At 38.3% G+C, this 7,231-nt stretch overlaps 1 long non-coding RNA gene across 6 annotated transcripts; it reads left to right on the plus strand.

Moving 5' to 3' along the window:
* The first annotated feature begins 1,446 nt into the window (after nt 1–1,446).
* On the plus strand, nt 1,447–5,705 carry LOC118477539. 6 transcript variants are annotated; one of them, XR_004858451.1, is made up of 4 exons: nt 1,447–1,530; nt 2,858–3,122; nt 3,649–3,738; nt 4,843–5,705. It is a non-coding gene; the product is annotated as an uncharacterized LOC118477539 (long non-coding RNA). The 6 variants fall into 6 exon arrangements; XR_004858453.1 differs by having other exon boundaries at nt 1,461–1,535; XR_004858454.1 differs by lacking the exon at nt 1,447–1,530 and adding an exon at nt 1,531–1,617.
* Nucleotides 5,706–7,231: the final 1,526 nt, after the last annotated feature.

Here is a 7,231-nt window from a genome sequence, read left to right on the forward strand (position 1 = left end):
GTCCACTGTATCGCCACAATGCAGTGCTTAGAGTAGCTCGAACTTACTCTAAGTGAAAAGTGTAACTCTTTGTCATAAATTATATTTTCCTTGATTATTTTTACAACTTACAAAAATGTAATCTTACATTGCGGTTCACCCCTCCCCTCCCCCCCCCCCCCCACCCCCCTTTCTTGCACTTTACTTTTACAGGAGTCAAAGACTCCCCCCTCCCCCCCTCTTTTTTTTTTCGAGACGTAAGATATTTTTTTAACTCTTTAGGTGTTTTCTGGATGAATCGATCCATGTCTAGATTAGCATCCTAGACTAAGATTTAAACTCTTTCACACATTTTTATACTAGATTCTAGATCTAGATATTATCTACCTGCTGCTACAGAACCAAGCAACCTAGGTAATCAGACGACCGTGTTTACGATTGATTTACTCTAGATCTAGATCAAGGAGATTAAAAGTAATGGAGGATGCCCTGTGGGCGGCACCGCACGCCTGATAGGAGCCCTCTCTCGCAGTGGAACTGTGGTCTACCTGCGCTGCGCGAATCCCCAACTCACGCACTGAAATCTAGATAAGAAAGAAGGTTTTATTCCGAGGTCCTTGAGATTAGGCAAGTCAATTAGTAAAAATGCCTTGCACCTGTGTTGTATTTAAGTGTAAGAACCGATATGATCCTGCAGTGGACCGAAGTTTTCACAGTTAAGTTGTTTTCCTTTTAAAACATTTGAATGAAAGTGTTTTTATGCCCTCAGCAACACAATTTAGATCATTAACATTCATAAGAGGCTGGCTCCGGCGCTACCCGCAAATGCCAACCCAGGCTGAAAGGGATACAACACCCCAGCAGAAAGACCGAGATACTCAATTTTTAAAAAGTATTCTTATTCTTATATACATGTATATGTACATTTTAAGTAACGATATTGCTTTCCATTGTGTGTGCAAATTATAACTGTTGTCTAAATGTAGATACATGTATCTAGAGTAGGCTCCAATAGAATATGAAATCAATACTCAACAACAATAATGATGAATATTTTCTATGTTAAAGGTACACCACGGGAAATATTCAGGGCAAAAAATACGATGTTTGGCAAACATTATTGATTTTTAGCTTTATATCCGATTGGGTACTTCAACGTATTGGGAATAGATCTGACGTGTTACTTTTACCAAGAACACATTTTTGAAACACGCTGTCAATCATTTTAGTAGGTACCCCCCTTTCAAATTGCGTGCAAATTTTAGACGTAAAGAAAACTTTTGCTTAGTTGATCCATTAATTTTCTACCCTGACAACCAAAACAATCTAGATCTAGATTAGATCTAGATCTAGTAGAATTTCTGCTACCGGTAATGAGTTCAGCGCGGAGGTCAGACTAAACTTTCGTCGAGTCAAGGACACACGCTTCGGTTTATTTATAGGCTAGCTCCAACGTTTTTCCCATTAGCCCAGAAAGCTTTCAATCCCAGGATGCAACATCTGCGTGTTTTGTCACCGGCGTTCAACACATCTCCGAAGCTCCGGGTTTTCGTGACGTAAGCTTCTGTCACTTGAAAAAGGGGGAAGAATAACTGAAATTCTTCAGCTTTGACAATGTTTCAACTGATATACAGTGCAGTTAAGAGTATATCATTCGTTGGTGTTTTGTCTTGAACTTGTATAGCCTCATAAGTCGTAAGTCGTAATATCAGCTGCTTGCTGACCTACGCCGCGGTCTAACTTAGTGCGAGTCTAGTAATGGCCTATTACTACTAGAATTAGGATTAGGACACACTACTCTCACTACAGAGACTGGCTTGTTTTACGAACAGCATTGGCAATATTCCGTAGTTCATTTCATGAGCTGAATGTTGGAATTGCTTTTAGTTTAGGGAGAACTGATGAGGAGTATGAGCAAGTTTTGAAATGGAGGTGTGTGCATTTTCGGAACAAGTTAAGTAGCCTTGTCAGGGTACGAAAGCTGTGAGTTTGTGGACCACTTGCAAAGCCACATGAGCTTTGACCTGCTTTGACATTTTATCGATCGACTGACCTAGTAGAACAGACCGGATTTTAACCACATAATGCCAAATTCCCTCACTTTTACAGTCTTCCGTGGTTGTGCATAATTCTTTTTTCTCTATGACTTGACGTTGCTAGTCCAGTTTGAAGTTTCCGGTTTTCTTTCAATTGTTTTCGTACTGAGATCTAGAATCTAGATCTCTAGATCTAGATCTAGCAGCTAACACTGGTGCGGGGAAAAAAATAGATTTAAAAATAAAAGCTGAAAATCTTCAGTACCAGACTTTAGGCACAAGTAAATAAGATTATGTCTCTTTAACTTGTGTGCTCTGTTTTGAACTTATATCAAATTACATGTGTGTTAATTAAACTGCTGCTCTTCAGGGTTAGATCATGAATATATATACGATTACAAGTTTTATTTGGCCGTGCTATAAAATCTTATACAGTAGTTCAATGGGAACATTCAGCATTTATTAGTAATGTGGTCTTATTTTGAACTATATTTTAGTTTACTCCCTTACACCACAATTCATGGTAGATCTAATCGCACCCAATTCCTTCTATTCTAATTATTTTTTGGGTTTTTTCGGGAGAGGAGGGGGGGTGGGGGGCATTCAAATTAATAGCAAAACGATGTTCAAGAAATATGTAGATATACCGAATTAATATTTGTAATGAGTGCTCTCAGTTTTCTTGAGGTACTCTAACAATGGTGCCATTAGGATACATTACGTAGTATACTAGAGTAGTGATTTGTTGCGAAATTCTTTTCTCTCTAGCTGGTTTTGTTTTTTGGCTTTGTTTTACCAACATTAAATTGGTAATTCACTAATCTGCTTGTGTATTTTCCCAGCTTTGCTAATCTGTGAAGGCCCAGCTGACAACTGATAAGTATAAGTTTGACTCATGACTGTAAATCCACAAGCCTGAATGTCAGGTCAACTACAGTGGCCCGTCTTGGTAAAGAGAGCGAAGGTGTCATATAGGATTGCTCACTCCAGTACAAGATGAGGAACACTTCACTCATTGGTGATGGAGATTCAAAATCATCTCTACTGTATTGGCCCTCAACCCCTCCAAACTCAGGAGGTGATGTATGTCAACCATGTGGCAAAAGAGTAAGTCAAAATTGATTTTGATTCTTACGTGTCGTGAGAAATCAGAGTGATTTATTTCAGATACCCGATATCTCTCTCAGAAAAATGCCTCACTAATACTTAGGCTATACTTATAGAGTGATTAGTTCATTGAAAACAACGTCTTATTCAGTTTAAGTGAAGAGAAGTAAAAGGCAAACAATAACTGCACTTTCATTGATACTGATCTGATTCAGATTACATTCAGGTCACAGATTAGGCCTAGTATTAGCTAGTGTGAGAGATAATACACCCCTTCCCCTCCATTTATTTATGCTCATCAACTGTGCCTCAACTCTTTTATCAGCAGCTGACACAAGTAAAAGTACTGTGATTGAAAATGTAATAATAGTTTGATGATAGAAAATTGCATGTTTGGCTTTGTTTTCATTACTGTTGAACTTTGTAAGCCTGTCACTGGTGATTTTGTTGGCTTGAAAAAAATACTTCCAAGAATGAGAGAATGGTTCTATAAATGAAATCTGTTTTGTATGTCATATCATTTCAGTCTCAGCTCTGTACTTTGCGAAATCTGAGAGCCATCGAGAAAAAGAGAGGTGTAACGCTGGGAGAGAGAGCGTTTAGCATACTGACTCAGGTACCGTATTTGAGGATAAGAAATTTCGCTTGACTATCCCCTAATTTTCAAAGTCCCATCAATCAACAATTATTGCGCTCTTCCCCTCAAGCAAAACTTAGCCTGTTTGTGACTTAAGATATGATAGATGTTTGTTCATTTTTTTAAAATGGAAAAGGAAGCAAGTTCTCCTGGGACCTACGGTGCTTGTCATGCCTTGTGAAGCACGAGGACCATAATGATGAACGCCGTGTATTACATTTTGCATTTGGCATACTGCTTCATTACATGTATTTCATAAAACTAATTTCAGATTCACATTCAGACACATTTTTGGGGATATTTTCAGAAATGTTTTTTCCTTTTAGAGATAGTAGAATTTATAAACTGAGTCGAATCATATATGCAACCATCCGCTTATCTAGCGCTACTCTTTGTCCCTGGAGATCAAAATCAACAACTGTCTGGTGAAGCACACAAACTGCCCCTGTGTTATGAAGGGGTTAATGCCCATCGTCTTGTAGTCTCGTAGTGCTTCATGCATTCACTCAGAGGCCTCCCCACTAGTGGGGCGGTCTTGATTCACTCACTCTCAGACTCAGAGAAATGTGTCAGTGTAGAAAGGGAGATTATCACTAGGCCCTAGGCTAGGCGTACACAGTTGCTGAGTCACTGTGCACGCAGCACCTCTGGTGGCCAAGAGTGAAGGGGTTTGGGGGAAAATTAACATTAGTAGGCTACATTTCAGGTAGGGGGCAAATAGTAGCCTATGTTTATAAAGGCATTCCTTTTCGTGCATTGGCAAAACCTGGTGGAAAGCTGGGCCAGTAAAACAGGGTGGCAGTTTTTGCAGGGTTTGAGTGTATATATTCTGCTTTCTTGTCCTTTTTGGTTTTTTGTTATAAATGAAATTGGACTCTTATCAGTTGAATTTTTGTGCTTGGCATCTGCATAAATAACCCCCTGCTGCTTAGAGTGTTAAATGGGTTTTTAGTCTGCAATTACAATTTTGCCATTGAATGCATTACCAGCTTTTGTCTGCAGAGGATAATAACAACGCCTAAATCCTTATTCTTATGGGTGTTTTTCCATTTTTTTTTCTCTTCTATTCTTCTTTTCAACCAGGAGAAGATTGGATGTCTCCAGTCCTATTACACAAAACCTCTGAGGTTGTTCAACTCTTTCCACTGTTAATGTAAGAAGCAATGGTGGCCACGTTGCTGCACAGTACAGCACCAGCACAGATGGAGACCCACATCGTGACAGATGCCCACCTACTAATGAAAACAAATGGTGCTTTTACATTATAACACAAACAGGTCAAACACAGAAGACTCAAAATCACGCATGTATCAGTAGAACTGTGCCTGCGGTCCCATTTTTTTTTTCTTCTTTATCTTTTAAAGATATCCTTCGAACTACAGAACCCTAGAACTACGGATGCCTCGAACTACCAAGGCCAGTTCCAACGAATTCAAGCTATCTGTGTTATACTGTACTTTTACAAAAGGCATTACAGCCAAAGAAGCACAGCACCATCACACAAGGGAAGTCTTTCTACCCACCTCAAACCCCCTCATTTATGAAGCTTGTGCACCACAGATGAGCTAATGGAGATCAAGTATGTACCTGGCGTGGCACAAAAATAGAATGGGAGTTTCCATAAGTTCACACCTGGTTGAAGGGCCCTAAGACAGTCTTTGTGACCAAACCAAGAGTAGAAGCAGCTTTTGCTATCACTACTGCAGACTGGAATTTGGGGGCCATTAGCACCCAGACGTTTATGCCATTTCTAAAATTGTTGGTCTCAGCCCGAACCATGGACAGTGGCATCAAAAGGGACTGTACCCAAATAAAGAGGGCAGAGACTGCCATAAGCTTAGAAAAACAGGAAAGGAACCATCTTTTAGAGGAGGAAAATTGGACCGGCAGATGTCTCTACTGCTCAGGAAAAGGGACTGATTATAAATAAAGAAGTCCTTCTGCAATTTATGGCTGTTTTTTCCTCTTTTGGCAACTTGGAGTTGCATGTTTTTGACAAATTTCCCTATATTTCTTCTTTTCAGTTAATACTACCACTAAATTGACCTCTCTGTTGCATGACTACCTGCTGTATTTTGGGTGACTTTTTTCTTAAAATTAGATAAAAGAATTGGGTACATTGAGAAATGCTTAATTGTCTTTATACAATTCAATTCATGCTCCTATCTGTTTTGGTTAGAAAGTTATGACAAAATCTGTACGTTTTTTCAAGTTTTCTCAAAACGACAAAAAATTAAGGGGTATGGGTTGCGGCCCGGACTCTCATTTGAAACTCAAGTGGAGGATTTCTTTTATATTTGGCCTAACTATGTAAAAATGAATGTTCTGTAATCCTAAAGGGGCTTTTTCATATATCTCTCACCGATTTTGAAAAATACAGTTTCGAGTGCTTCAGTTGATGTGAAAATGCGAAAATTAACAAAGTCAACCAATAGCTATGATGTTATCCTCAATATCTCTTTAGAGGTTTCAAGTATCAAAACAAGCCCACTTAGGATCACAGATTTTATTGCTAGTGTGCTTATGGGAAAATATAAGCATTTTAGTCAATAAACTGATTAAGCGAGAGCGCGGGGCAGATTGAGTCAAAATTGCTTCTGTACCCCAAAAACATGAAATATTTTCAAATTCCTTAAAGAAATATTATATTATATTTTGCTATTTGAATTTAATTTTGAACTCCTGGAGTGTTTTATGATCACTCTGAATGATGCTGGTATGTGTTAATAACAAAGTTAGAAATATTAACTGCCACCTACCCTTAAAGAAACACCAAACCATATCAGATGAGGGGAGAGGGTAGGGTGGGGTGGATAAGAGTTTGAGTCTAGTTAGATATAACTATACTCGGTTTAATTCTATTGTTGTAGTCTTCACCTAAGATCCCACAATCAATAATTAGGTTCACTTAAGATCTGCGGTTAAAAAATAAACCAAACAAAGCGACAACAAATTTTACTACAAAAGAGTCATCACTAAACTAAAATAAATTACCCCCCTCTGGAGTGTAAAAGGGACTAAAAACGCAGCTCTATATATCATACTTTACTGAACAACAAAAAAACCCTTCAAAGGTCATCCACGCTCATACATGCGATCACACCTCCAAAGGTGCTGTTATCTCTTTTTTTATATTTGAAATCATTGTGCGCTCCTTTTGTGAAAACCAGGAAACAAAATTATTGTAATCAATAATACTATTATTTATAGACCAAGACATACTGTTAGCAATCAGATAAAGCTGGCATCAACCCTCTTTTGTGTTCGCTATTCCTTACACATAAAGTTAGTTATGACACACGCCTAGAATCATGCAATCATATCTTAAATTCAGTTTAAAAGTAAATGGTACTTGAACAAGTTTTCTTCTTATTTTACACACCTTTTTGATTTTTAAACTAGATTATAACATAAAACTCTTAAAGAATTGAACAGTCCGTATCACACACAGAATTTTATTTTTTTCTCCCTG

The sequence above is a fragment of the Aplysia californica genome, unplaced genomic scaffold, assembly GCF_000002075.1.
Source record: "Aplysia californica isolate F4 #8 unplaced genomic scaffold, AplCal3.0 scaffold00131, whole genome shotgun sequence".
Taxonomy (NCBI): domain Eukaryota; kingdom Metazoa; phylum Mollusca; class Gastropoda; order Aplysiida; family Aplysiidae; genus Aplysia; species Aplysia californica.